Source organism: Sorex fumeus, unplaced genomic scaffold (assembly GCF_029834395.1).
Source record: "Sorex fumeus unplaced genomic scaffold, SorFum_2.1 ptg000006l, whole genome shotgun sequence".
NCBI classification, from domain to species: domain Eukaryota; kingdom Metazoa; phylum Chordata; class Mammalia; order Eulipotyphla; family Soricidae; genus Sorex; species Sorex fumeus.
In genome coordinates, this window is record NW_026606063.1 from 32,112,348 (window position 1) to 32,126,907 (window position 14,560).

Below are 14,560 nucleotides of genomic sequence, written 5' to 3' on the forward strand. Positions count from 1 at the left end.
GAGGGTCCCTTTCTCACCACATCCACGCCAACACGGCGTGCTTTTGTTCTTTTGTATGTGGGCCAGTCTCTGTGGTTTGAGATGATATCTCATTGTTTTGATCTGCATCTCCCTGATGATTAGTGATGTAGAGTATTTTCTCATGTGCCTTTTTGCCATTCGGATTTCTTCTTTGAGAAAGTTCTGTTTGTCACCCCATTGGGGTAGGATATTTTCTTCTTCGGAGTTCAACCAGTGCTTTGTATACCCTTGATATTAATCCCTTGTTGGATGGGTATTGGACAAATATCCTTTCCCATTCTGTAGACTGTCTTTGTATTTTGGTCACTGTTTCTTTTAAGGTGCAGGAGCTTCTTAGTTTAAGATAGTCCCATTTGTCTATCTCTGTTTTCACTTGCTTGGCCATTGGCGTGCCATCTTTGAAGATACCGTTAGCTTCAATGTCGTGGAGGATTTTGCCAACCTTGTCTCCAATGTACCTTACGGATTCCAGTCTGATGTTGAGGTCTTTAGTCCATTTTGATCTTACTTTTGTACATGGTGTTAGATAGAGTTCTGAGCCCATTTTTTTGCACATAGCTCTCCAGTTTTGCCAGCACAATTTTTTAAAGAGGTTTTTATTCCTTCACTTCACTTTTTTTCTCCCTTATCAAAGATTAGATGATCATATATTTGGGGATAGGTGTCAGTATATTCATCCCTGTTCCATTGGTCTGTGCAAGTCCTGAGATTCTAGCAGCCTCTCCTTATTCATCTTTCCAATTGCTTGGAGACTCGTTCAGAGTCAGGGAAATGAGACTTATCATTACTGTTTTTGGCATATCGAATATGCCACGGACAGCTTTCCAGGCATTGCCTATGTAGGTGGGATACTCTTGTTAGCCTGCTGGACATTTCTTTCTATAATTTGTTGCCCAATGTCTAAATCCCATAAAACATGGTGTGGTGATTATGGAAAATGAGTAGGAAGTGTCTTATGGTGTATCCAGAAAGTGGCCTGGAGCATGGTGGTAGTTGGGTAGTGGAGGTTGGCTGCAGGGGCTGGGTCCCTTGAGGTGGGGAGGGCTCTCACCTACCAAACTCTGGGGTGCCCTGAATGAAAACAGTCTGCTGTGGAGTCAGGAAGAGGGTCATTTGGGGAAAAATATAGACATTTCTCATTTTAAAGTTTTGCAGGTAATTCAGAGAAGCTCTTTTAATTTTTGACATAGATAATCTTTTAAAATATTTGTCCAATGGAGCTGGGGTAACTGAAGTTTTAGACCCTGTTCTAATAAAAATATAAAAATATAAGTGCCAGTTCCATCAGGTTCAATTTATTTCTTCATTTCTTATCTCCTGAATCAGAATATCCCTCAATCCAATTATGCTCAATCTGCGTTTATTTTATTATTAACATTGCATCAGTAACACTCATTTTTTTTCCTTAGTATGATTTTCCTAATTTTAAAACCAAATGAATCTACATGAAGCCTGCCTGGAGCATGAGTGAGCCATTTTCTGACCTCTAACTCCTTATAAATTTATTTATTTCTTTTTTGCTTTTCAATAACTGCTCTCTAGATGCCTGTGAGATGAGTATGATGAGAAGAGATTTGGGAAGACATTCATTCAATTCCATCTTTTTGTGAAAAGTCTCATAAAAAGATTGGGAATTCATTCTTAAGATGTCTATCTTCAGAACCCAAAGGTCAAGATCTGGTAATCTTAAACAAAATGAATACATTAACCTTATAGTAGAAGCAGTCATTCCTTTGTGTCACTTAGCATCGGTTATCAAACCACAAAGGCACACAAATAGAAATGCATTTATTTATTAAAATGCAGCTTAATATGTATATTTCCATCTGAAATCCTTTGGATTTTCAGTTTCATCACATAAAATTGTAGGTGAATCATGTGCTATCATTCTGGATTTTCTCATTTTTTAAATATAAAATTTATCTCATCTTAATAATCTGTATAATATATATCAAATATACATATAAATAGATCATGGATACAGGTGTCTTTTAAGGATGTGCACAAAAATGTCAACTTACAGAAATAACAAACAACAAAAATGAAAATTGGTACATATTTGATAAACACTGTTTGTTGTGTAATTAACTTAAAATAATTTTTTTGAGTAAGTATGGAAGTTACCTGGCACGTTCCTGACCAGGGTTCAATTTTCAGAACTCAGGTTTTTTCTCTGAACTCCACCAGAAATGATCCTTCAGCACAAAGTGAGAAAAGTCTGTGCACAGACAGGTGTGAATAGTAACAATGACAATAATAATCATCATCATTATTACCATCATCATCATCACCATCATCTTCACCACATCATCATTTTGTTTGGGGAGATAACTCAAAGATATGAGAATATGCATCAAATTCAAGAGGCTTTAATTTCTGGCTCCTCATTGCACCAAGAGCAATCCCTAATTACTTCGGGGTTTGTCCCTTCCCTTCTTCCAAATAAATAAATAAACAAGATTTCAAAAGATCAAAATTTGTACATGGGAATATAACTATTTAGGACTAATAAAAGTTTACTTATTTTTTGTTTGAAACAATGGTCTATCCTTTCGTGTCTTAAGAGGCTTCTTTTGGTCTTGACCTTTCAGCAACGAAAGATTATACAATTTTTGAATGTCTATTTACTTTTCAGCCTGCCATCATCAATATGAAAACACTTAGAAGGTATTTTTATTTTTTCCATTTTTATTTTCATAAATACAAGTAGAAATATGTTTTTCTTTCTTTGTCAGATGAGTGTTGAGAAAATATTTTCTATCAGACTCAATAAAATTACAATATAAGGAAATTTAAGCAAAGTTTAAACCGTGTAACGCAAATCCACCAATAACATTATGGTTTCTGAGTAAAACTGAAAGCCATCCCTCTTGGGTCAATTACAAGTTAAGCTTTCCCTCTTTTACCACTGATATTTAATATAGTATTAAAACTCCTTGTGATGTCAATTAGGCAAGAAAGAAATATTAAAGACATCCAAGTTGGATTGGAAGATGTAAAACAAACACCATTTGCAGATGATAGGATGCTATACAGAGAGTCACCAAAGACTTTACAAAAACAAACAAAACAAAAACTTCCTAGAACAATAAAACACTATGGTAAAGTGGCAAGTTACAAAATCAACATAAAGAAGTCAACGATGTTTCTATACAGAAACAATAAAACAGAATTAATGTAAATTAAAAACAATCAAGCAAAAATTCCTTATAATCAGCTGAACAAAATCAAATCCTTTAGGATTAGTCTAATAAAAAAGTGAAAGACATACAAAGAAAATTATAAATCACTGTCACTGTCACTGTCCTCCCATTGTTCATAGATTTGCTCCAGCGGGCCCAGTAACATTTCCATTGCGAGACTTGTTACTGTGTTTGGCATATCGAATACATCACAGGGAGCTTGCTAGGCATTGCCATGCGGGTGGAATACTCTTGGTAGCTTGCCAGGCTGTCCGAGAGGGGCAGAGAAATCGAACCACGTGCAAGGCAAATGTCCTACCTGCTGTGCTATCGCTCCAGCCCATTAGAATAATTATTATTTTAAAAATTATAATTATAATTGAATAGCCAAAGCAATCCTAAGGTCAAAAGGAGACAGGAAGTTAATCTATTTTCAACTTTATTTTTGTTTTACTTTATTTTGTTTTGGTTTTTGAGGTCACACCACACTGTGCCCAGGGATCACTACTTGTGAAGTGCAGGGCACGTACTGGTGCCTGGGATCAAACACAGGTTGACTACATGCAAGTCAAATGCACAACCTACTGTTCTGTTTCCCCATACCATCTATTCTTAATTTTGAATTATGGTAGGGCGTTTGCCTTGCACGCAGCCAACATGGCCGACCCAAGTTCTATTCCTCCGCCCCTCTCGTAGAGCCTGGCGAGCTACCCAGAGTATCTCGCCCACACGGCAGAGCCTGGCAAGCTCCCCGTGACGTATTCGATATGCCAAACACAGTAACAACAAAGTCTCCAATGGAGACGTTACTGGGCCTGCTCGAGTAAATCAATGAATTATACTATAAAGTCATAGTAATTAAAAAGTGTGGTACTGAAATGAAGCCAGGCTGTTGAAATGGAATTGAGGCTCCAGAGACAGATCCCTCAGGTATGTGGATAGATATTCTTTGACAAAGGAGCTACAAGTACTAAGGATAGCAAAGAAAGTCTTCTCAATAAATAATGCTGGGAAAACTGGTCAAACACATGTTAAACAAAATGAACTCAACTCCTATCTCACAAAAGTCAACTCAAAGTGAATTAATGGCCTTGATATCAGATTTTAATTCATAAACTATATTAAGAAAAATATTGACAGAATCCTCCATAGCATAGAATCTAGAGGCATCTTCAATAATTCAAAATCAATATCAAGCAAATGAAAGCAAAGATAATCAAATACAGTCAATTTAACTGAATTTCTTTGATTCCTTTCTCATAACTCATCTGTCACTTGCAGAGAACTTATTCTATGTATTAGACATCAGCTTTTTTCTAAAAGGTAAAGGTAAAGGCCCTCCCGTTGATCGTCGATTTGCTCGAGCGGGCCCAGTAACGTCTCCATTGGAGACTTTGTTGTTACTGTGTCTGGCATATCCAATACTCTCGGTCGCTTGCCGGGCTCTCCGAGAGGGGCGGAGGAATGGAACTCGGGTCGGCCATGTTGGCCGCTTGTAAGGCGAACGCCCTACCCGCTGTGCTATCGCTCCAGCCCTCTAACCTTTGTAAATATTCCTTTTCCTTCTTTTAAAAAACACACTTCTTTCTCTCTTTCATTTGATAGTATACCTCCAACTCTGGATTACAGACCTGAACATTCATGACTTGGGTGAAGGGAGAAATGAAATGATGGAGTTGACTAGACGTAAAACTTGCTGGACTGAATTGCATGGGTATTGGCTAAGGATTGCAACAGTATACACCAACCTTGTCACTGTCACTGTCCTCCCATTGTTCATCGATTTTCTCGAGCGGGCCCAGTAACGTCTCCATCATGAGACTTTATTGTTACTGTGTTTGGCATATGGAATACGTCATGGATAGCTTGCCAGGTTTTGCCGTACAGGCGAGATATTCTTGGTAGCTTGCCGAGCTCTCCGAGAGGGGCAGAGGAATTGAACTCGGGTCAGCCATGTTGGCTGCGTGCAAGGCAAAGACCTTACCCCCTGTGCTATAGCTGCAGCCCTTACAACTGTTAATTAATTATGAGTGGAAGCTGGAATGGAGAAGGTTAGACAAGATAACATAGGAACAGGGGTGCAGAGTCAGGAAAATTTTCTCCTCCCCAGATATCATGGTTAATGGAAACTAGTTATAGATCTTACTATATGTACCAGGTACATACAGTGATGAAAAAAATAAATAATAAACGGTGCTATTGCTATTGATTGTCCAGATAAGACCTTGATTACCTAGACAAATTCAAGTATTCCTAGTATCGAACCAAAGAGCAGTGGTGACACTAGCTAAAACTCTCAAATTGAAGAAGCGTAGGTGAGATGAAGTTTGGTGATCGGAAAAAATTCCTGTCCAAGAAACACCTGAGAAAACTAATTCAGAACACATTTGGAGATTCAGATGTGGTAACACAGAGTAGCTCTGCAGAGGCCAGAGACAGGGGGAAAAGATATGCAGGAAGCTCAGTGAAGAGGCTAAACAGAAATTGTTCCGGAGAGACTTGACCCATGTAAGAAAGTTACAACGCAAAAGATGTCTCTCTTCTCTTGCTTTGTTGTTTCCTGTGGGGATGCTCCTCAGCAGTGTTCAGATGGCATGGGGTCACTTTCAGAGATGCTAAGGGGGCATGTGGTACCTGAGCACTTCAGGGTGTGGCACCAAAAATCTGAATCCTTGCATTTGTACCTTGTCCCATGAGCAATCTTTTCTACACGTATACTGTTTTTTCTTCTCTTGGGGGTCGTACCCTCTGCTTTGCTCAGTGTATTCCTAGCTCTACACTCAGGAATCACTCCTGGGTATTCTCACTCGACCAAATGGAGTGCCAGTGATTGAACCCAGGTAGCAATATGCAAGGTAAATACCCTAGCAAGTGCAATGTCTTTCTGGCCCCCACCTTTAATATTCTCTTAAGAGGATGTCTTGATGCTTTTTCTACCCAGGCTCTAGGAAGCTTTGATCATTTATTGCAGAACTGGGGGAGTTCTTTTGGGAATCACATGAAAGTATACACTTGAAACTCAGTTCAAGCATATTTTCTGTAAGCCTTCTCAGGAGGGTCATTGTGATCACCACCAATAGAGGAACTATTTTAGGTACAACTTACCCAAATTCTTCTAGAGGCCACATGCAAAGGTACTGGGGAATTGTGTGGTGCTGCAAATCTAACCTAGAATTTCCACATAAAAATCATAAATCCCAGCCATGTAAAATATCCTCCCATATTGTGCAGATGCCTAATTCTTTATCTATCACACTGTAAATTTTCAAGCAGGCAATTAATAAAGCAATTGGTACACAGACGTATATGGATAATAGACATTCATTGAAACATAGCTCTTTATTATATAATCATGAACTCTACTTATTTGTGGGATCAAATAATATTTATAAATTCAGCAAAGATGTTGTACTGACATGCAGTCTGATGGATTTTTGTTTGTTTTAATTTTATTCTTAGTCCATGTGTGAAAAAATCTTTTATCTGAACTCAAGTTATATTTAATACCCAGCTTTACTAAAATGTTTTCTCTTACATGACCAACAAATTTTCAATGAAAGTAGTATTCAAATAACTGTCACAGACTTTCATGGGACTATCTAATCCCATGAAATACAAACAAAGCACTTCACAAAGAGAAATTTTGCATGTTATTATTCTTGTCATTTCTGCTTCATCCTCTCTAAAATGATGACCATATTTTGAATTACAGATAAGTTATATTGTTTCTACCTAACATAATTTAGGTAAAATATTTAAAATAAAATACTTAGGCGTATATATTAATATTTATATCTGGAAAATTAAAATTAGAAAACTTTAGTTTATGCAATGTAAATATAAAATACATAGACCAAAGATAAATATTATAGAAAAACACATTATTTTTCTTTCATGGATCCTCAATACATAGAAATTGTGTTTTAAAATATCAGCTACATAGCATAATATGATCAATAGATTTTCAATATGATTTAGGATCCATTTCTTTATTTCTAAATTTAAGTTGATCATCAAATTATGTCTAAGAGAATTGTTCTTGAATTAAACTTTATATTAAAAAATGTTAAATGAATGGAGAAAAAATTTTTCATGCCTAATGTTCCTTTTCTAAAGCAACTTCTCAGGAGTCATCTAAGTGCCTATTAGTAATCAGGTTGTAATGTGAATTGCACATCGACACATTTTCTTTGGAAAAACATGCATTTATATCTCTGCAGCTTTCTATTCTTTTTTCAAAGATAATTTCCAATTGTGTGTAACCTCCCCCATCATTTTTAGGAAAATATAAAGGAAAAGATCCGAGGTCAAATGAACTCTATGCCTCCTTCTAACTCCATGACATTCTAATATATTTTCAAAAGGCTTCTAAAATAAGAGGAAAACATTGAAAAGCAACCACTGGGAATTGTCTAAGAGATATATAAATGGTTGCATCCAAAGGTCTCTTTCAAGCATAACCTCTAGTGTATTTATGAAAAGAATGTATAAGAGAATATGATAGAAATGCAGAAAATGTTTGGCCTCTGCATTTATCATTCTCCTGACACAAATCCCTCCTGATCTGTATGTCAACAATAAAAATACTAACTGAAAAAATCACATTAATCACAGGACACAAACTACTCCTCTGTTATCTGCCTCATGGATTATATGTTAACTCTTACTAAAATCAACAAAGAACACTTTTGTGTGTTATGTACCCTACTAGATCATTTTTTTAAGCTGTGAAATGATGGTGTTCAAGGGGAGCTTTTGACTTAGAAGATAAGCTGGACTCAAGGGCTAATTAGCTCACCCAGCTGGTCATCCCATCTTAGATAAGAAAACTGGTTCAAGGACTCAGCTGCCCATTTGCTATTCATTTGCTATTCATGGTTTTCATGTGACTTAACCAGATAAGTCCTGTTCTTCTGTGGCTTTCCTTGAGTCCTTAGTATTCTGGCCAAGTGCACATCGCTTTAGGCTTCCATTTTCTCATACCTAGAGATATTTAAATCTCAGGTGCAGGAAAACATTTGCTTACGGTTGATAAGAATAAATATGGGTAAGTATAAAGTGTATTGCTACCTAATTACTGAGATCAGATCCTTAGCTTTCAATGTCACAACTTAAACTCATCTGCAATAATTGATCACCCTGCATATGCTTTTAGGTATTAGAAATAAAATAATAATCTCAATCCTTAAAGAATTCATAGAAATTTAATTCTGTGACAATGAGTTGCTCCCACTCTTCAGGTTTTAAAATATGAATAGGGAAGAGAGTCTGAAAAATAGCATGAGCTTGTTTGAAGAGATATATAGGAAATATCTGGTAGACAATAAGTGTGAAGATTGCAAGCAGCAGTAGACATGATAGTCAGTGCAAAGCTGTAATGATGGCAAAGTTCTATAAAAGGATGAGGTAAGCATCTACATATGAAGAGGACAGGTTATGCCATATGGAACCATACACATGTGAAGCAGCATTTTGCAATGATTTCCAAAATTTGAAAAATATACAAATCATTACACACACACACATATCTCACTTTTATCACTTGTCATCCCAATGCTCATCAATTTGCTTGAGTGGGCACCAGTAATGTCTCCAGGTGTGTGTGTGTGTGTGTGTGTGTGTGTGTGTGTGTATGTGTGTGTGTATCCTCACAGGAACATTTTCTTTAAATCTATAATATTACTTTTCTGACTAAATATCTGGCTCTCAGGTACACATAATACCCAGTCAAATGTTTTGCCAATCAAAAGTATAACTTACATCTTTTTGTTTTTTTATACTTATTAAACTGCCTAATTTTCTGTTTCAAAAGTGTCACCGTGGGGTGCTTCTTACTTATCATAATCTTCACATAAACTGTAGTCAATTTTATTAAAATATTACTTCCTTTTCAAAGTATTCAATAATCAAAAATCTATGTGTTACTTAGAAATAGAGCTGGAATTAGAGAGAGGTAAGTTTAATATTCCATTAGCTATAATATGTTGTGAAATACCATAAATATCATTGTGTTTATTTAGGTTTCCACTTTACTCCCTACTAGTTCATACAGATGTGGTTGATTTTTATGATCTTGTAGCCTGAAACATTGACAAATTTGTTTTTTATTTCAAGAAGTGATTCTGTATTTTACATTCATTGGGATTTTCTACATTATACCATCATGCTATAGAAACAATATTTTCCTTCCAATATGTATTTAATTTATTTATTGTGTTAGACTTTCTAAAGGTAATGTGTTATCAAAAAGTGTTTACAGGGGCTGGAGCAATAGCACAGCAGATAGGGTGTTTGCCTTGCACACGGCCGACCAGGGTTCAATTCCTCCACGCCGCTTGAAGAGCCCAGCAAGCTACTGAGAGTATCTTGCCTGCACAGCAAAGTCTGACAAACTACCCATGACATAATTTGATATGCCATACACAGTAACAAGTGTCACAATGGAGATGTTACTGGGTCTACTTGAGCAAATCAATGAACAATGGAAGGACAGTGACAGTGACAGTGATCTTGTCAGACTTGCTAAAGGTAATGTGTTATCAAAAAGTGTCTACAGGGGCTGGAGCGATAGCACACCGGGTAGGGAGTTTGCCTCTGCATGCAGCTGACCCAGGTTTAATTCCCAGCATCCCATATGATCAAACGAGCACCACCAGGTGTAATTCTTGGGTACATGAGCCAGGAGCAACCCCTGTGCAAAACCAGGTGTGACCCAAAGAGAAAAACTCAAGTGTTTATAGGAAAACTAGTAATGTGATAAATGACAATTTTATACAATTAGCAGTGCAATTAGGACATTCATATATTTACAGGATTGAATACAGTTCTTCAAAGCTAGGAAAAAATAAAGATATAGGCCTCAGATCTGTGACTTGCCATAGTTATGAAGGTTGATTAATCATATTGGTGTTGCAGTTTGGGAGTGTTAACATCTTTCTATCTCGTAGGAATGAGGTAGTCAGGGTCTGACTTTGAAACTTAAGAAGTGTCTAGATTCAAACGAGATTCTCAGGATTTACCAAAGTTGGGAAATAAGAAACTTCTGTTCAAGACGGAGTCTCCAGTAAGAAATCAGGAAGCCCCGAAGAAAAAAGTTCAAGCAAAAAGCCCAATGAACAAGAAAGGAAGCATTTATAAGTAAAAGTTGTAATTGACTTGGTCACGGTTCCTAAGAGGATTTATAACAAAAATGTGTGTAGGATATTTAAGTTTCCAATGATATAACAGAATTTAGCTAACATCAAAGAGAATTTATTAAGTCAGGAAACTGAGATACCTAGCGCTGAGTTCTACGGATCCAGGTGCACAAGGAGGGATTATTATTATTCTTCCAAGTTTCTTTTTTTTCTTAATACTTTATACAAATATAACAATGGCTGTTGGTAGCGTTAAATTCTTTACAGTGAATAGCCTTGAGCTCAAGGAGATTTATTCGTCAGTACTTTCATCAAAAGTCAGTGGGAAATCTTTCTGGTATGGATTTGCTCTTGGACTATCACCCAGCTAATAACCATGATTACAAAGAAATCGTTCCTCATACTGAGATTCTCACTTGTCATATGATAATTTACTGGTCAGAATCTCAGAGATGAACAATGAAAAACAGGTGATTACCTACTGTTCACATTTTCTAAAAGTGGAAAAATATTTTCTAAGTAAAATAACAGTGCATCTTCTAACCTAAAGGAGTATCAGCTGGGCAGGGGTTGGGCAGGGGTTAGAAAATCAACAAAGTAAAATGTGAGCAAAGACAACTGAATTCATGTTTGGGAAGTAGATGCTAAGTAGTAGAATTACTGGGTCATATGAGAGAGCTCTATTCCTTTTGGATAAATTTCAATACTGCTTTCCATAAGCTCTGAAACAAAAAATATTCCAACCAACAGTGAATTAGGGTTCCTTTGTCTCCACATTCCTATACACACTCTTTCTTGTATTTTTGATAAATGTCATTCTCACTAGTATTTGATATACATTATTGTATAGATTTAGATTTTCTTGATAGTACATGACAATGAACAACCTTTTGTGTATATATTGGACATCCATATGGCTTCTTTCAAGTGTCTGTTTATCTTCTCTTCCCATTATTTTGGTTCAGTTTATTGGTTTCATTGTTTCTGAGTTTTATAAGATCTTTATCTATTCTCTATTAGTACTTATCCAGGTGTACCGAATATAAATATTGTCTTGCATTTAGTAGGATATCTTTTAATTTTACCTTGAATTTATTTTGCATGCAAAATATTTTTTAACTTGACTTAGTCCTACTTGTTAATTTTTGAGTATACTTTCTTTACGAATATACTCATATGACAGAAGACACTGAAGTGTAGATCCTATAGTGTTTTGCTAACATTTTTCTCATTAATTTTTATGGTTTCTGGTTCTAATCTCATCATCTTTTATCTACTCTGAATTAGCATTTGTAAATTGTGAGAGCTATGGTTATGGCTCCATTACACTTGCATGTGAATTTTTGAACATATGTTCATCATAGTATACAATAGCCAGGGTATAGAAACAACCCAAATATTTAATTTCAGATTAGTAGGTAAAGTAGTTTCATAACAATGTATTATAAAGCAGGCACAAAGAAGGATGAATATATGCAATTAATTGAGTCTTAGATCTGAGGTGTCATATAAAGTGAAGTAAAGACAATTTATTTATGTATGTTATAGAGAGTAACAAGATAAAAATGGGATATATTAAATATGGAAAAACAAAAAGTCCTGTTTTATAGAAATCATAATGCCTATGAATGGGGGTAAGAGGGTGTTAAGAGAGAGAGGGTGAAATGGCTATAATTTAAAGGTATTGGTCAGGGACCTTGGATATTTGTAGTGTTAAAGTAACTGTATACATAAAAACCACAAGAATCAAGACCACTGTAAACATCTCACCCAAACTATAATAATTAAATCAAAACAATGAGTTTGATAATGATGCAAAATAGAGGATGGTAGTAAACTTTGGCACATTGATGAAGTAACACTAACACTAACGGTGTCTTTGGAATTGGAACAGAGATAGAGACATAATTTTATTTTTTCTTTTTTCTGATCTTCTCAACCTTCATAAAAATCCCAGAAAACTATTATTAAAGTATTACTTTCACTTAATCACTTAATCACTTAACTTCCCGTTAGTCGTCAATTTGCTCGAGTGGGCGCCAGTAAAGTCTCCATTTGTCCCTGTCGCGCGCTAGTGTAGCCCAATGGCATCTCTTCGCTCCGGGAACATGAAGGGCCTCAAACCGATCGTTCATGATCTTGACGAAGAAGTCTGACCATCTGGTAGGTGGGCGGCCACGCGGTCTTTTGACATCCCGTGGAATCCAGTTGGTAACAGCTCTAGTCCAGTGGTCGTCTTTAAATCTCATTACGTGACCAGCCCATCTGATTTTCGACACCTTGGCAAATGAGACAGCGTCCCTGATTCTTGATCATCGACGGATGTCAGAACTCCGGATTCTTTCTCTCATTTCAGTGAAACGTGATATTCCAAGCATAGCTCTTTCTATTCTTCTTTGGGAGACCTGAATAGCGTTCTCATCTTGTTTGCATAGGGCCCAGGTCTCTGAGGCATATGTTAATGCAGGAAGAACAGTGGAATCAAAGAGATGTGCCCGGAGCCGGAGGTTCTTCGTCCTCTTAGCTATTTCTTCGACGTTCTTGAAGGCGTTCCAAGCCGCTCTCTTCCTCCTGCTCAGCTCAGGTGCCAGGTCATTTGTCATGTTGACCTCTCGACCTAGGTACACATAGCTGTTGCATTCGGAGATGGTCGTTCATTGAGTGCGAATGGGGCGTCAGGAACGAGGCTGTTTCTCATAAACATTGTCTTCGTAAGATTCAGCTGTAGTCCTACCTTTCCACACTCACGGTCAAAGTCGGCCAGCATTTGTGCTGCTTGGCTGATGTTTGGTGTTATTAAAACAATGTCATCAGCAAAGCGGAGGTGGTGTAGTTGCCGACCATCTATCTTCACTCCCATTCCTTCCCATTCCAGTCGTCGCATGATGTTCTCGAGGGTGGCACTGGAGAGTTTCGGTGAAATGGTATCACCCTGCCGCACCCCTCTCTTGACATCAATGATCACTTCTTTGTGGAATGGTGAGATCCTGGTAGTGAATCCGCAGTACAGCTCACGGAGGATCCTGATGTATTGGGCTTGAATGCCCTGATTGGCTAGGGCTTCAATGACCGCTTCTGTCTCAACAGAATCAAAGGCCTTCTTTAAATCAATGAACGTTAAGCAGAGCGGCATCTTGAACTCCCGAGAAACCTCAATGAGCTTGGTTATCGTGTGGATGTGGTCGATGGTGCTGAATCCTTGCGGAACCCGGCTTGCTCGCATGGTTGTCCTTCATCTAGTGTTCCGCCAATCCTATGTAGGATGACTCGAGTGAAAAACTTGTAGATGACAGACAATAGGCAGATCGGGTGATAGTTGCCAACTTTATTACTTTAATAAAATAATTCAATTCCAATTAAGTATGTGAAATTACAAAGCTCATGAGTACAGAACTAGTCCCTATATCTAGCTCTGTATCCCTCAATCATATGTAATTTGTGCATATACTTTAAGACCTATATGACTTACAATTTAAGCCTAACTATTAATTCATTTCTCTTTCTATATAAAGTACATCCACAGGAACCTTCCTGTAGTAGTATACCTGAAAACTATTGTTCTGCAACACAGAATTTGAATTTCAGACTGAAATTCACATGCAGGATCAGTATTCATGTTAAGGCCCTTCCATACCTTGCCATGGTCAAAACTATTATTCACATATTTGCAACTTTGTTTCCAGGTGTATATTACCAATCTTCAAACTCTAGGATTTAGAGAGCAAAACTTTGTTTTGCTTAGTACAGTACAGATATGCACATCCACTTCTCTGGTGCGACAGATCTGAATCTCTAAATCAAAACTTAGACTTTTGCCTGAGGTTGGTAAGAAACTCCTGCCCATTTGTTCTCTATAGCAGGGAGTAGGTTATTCATACTCTCTAGTTTTTAGAGTTACGTTGACATAGGTCATCTGTGAAAGACAATGGAACTTATTTTTTGAGATAAGAGGGATACACCCAACAGTGCTCAGCTTACTTTTGACTCTAAGATCAGGCATCTCTCCTTGGCGGGCTTGCAGGATTGTATGGGATACCAGAGATCAAACCCAGATTGGCTGCATGCAAATCAAGTACCCTACCTGATGTATTGCTTTTGCCCTGGCAAAGGAATATTTTTGCTTCTACAAAGTCTTATTTTGTGTTGCAGAACAGGAGGGATATGCCAAATGTGCTGATATATATTTTTTAAAGGAAAGACTACAGAGAAAGTAGTAAAAAG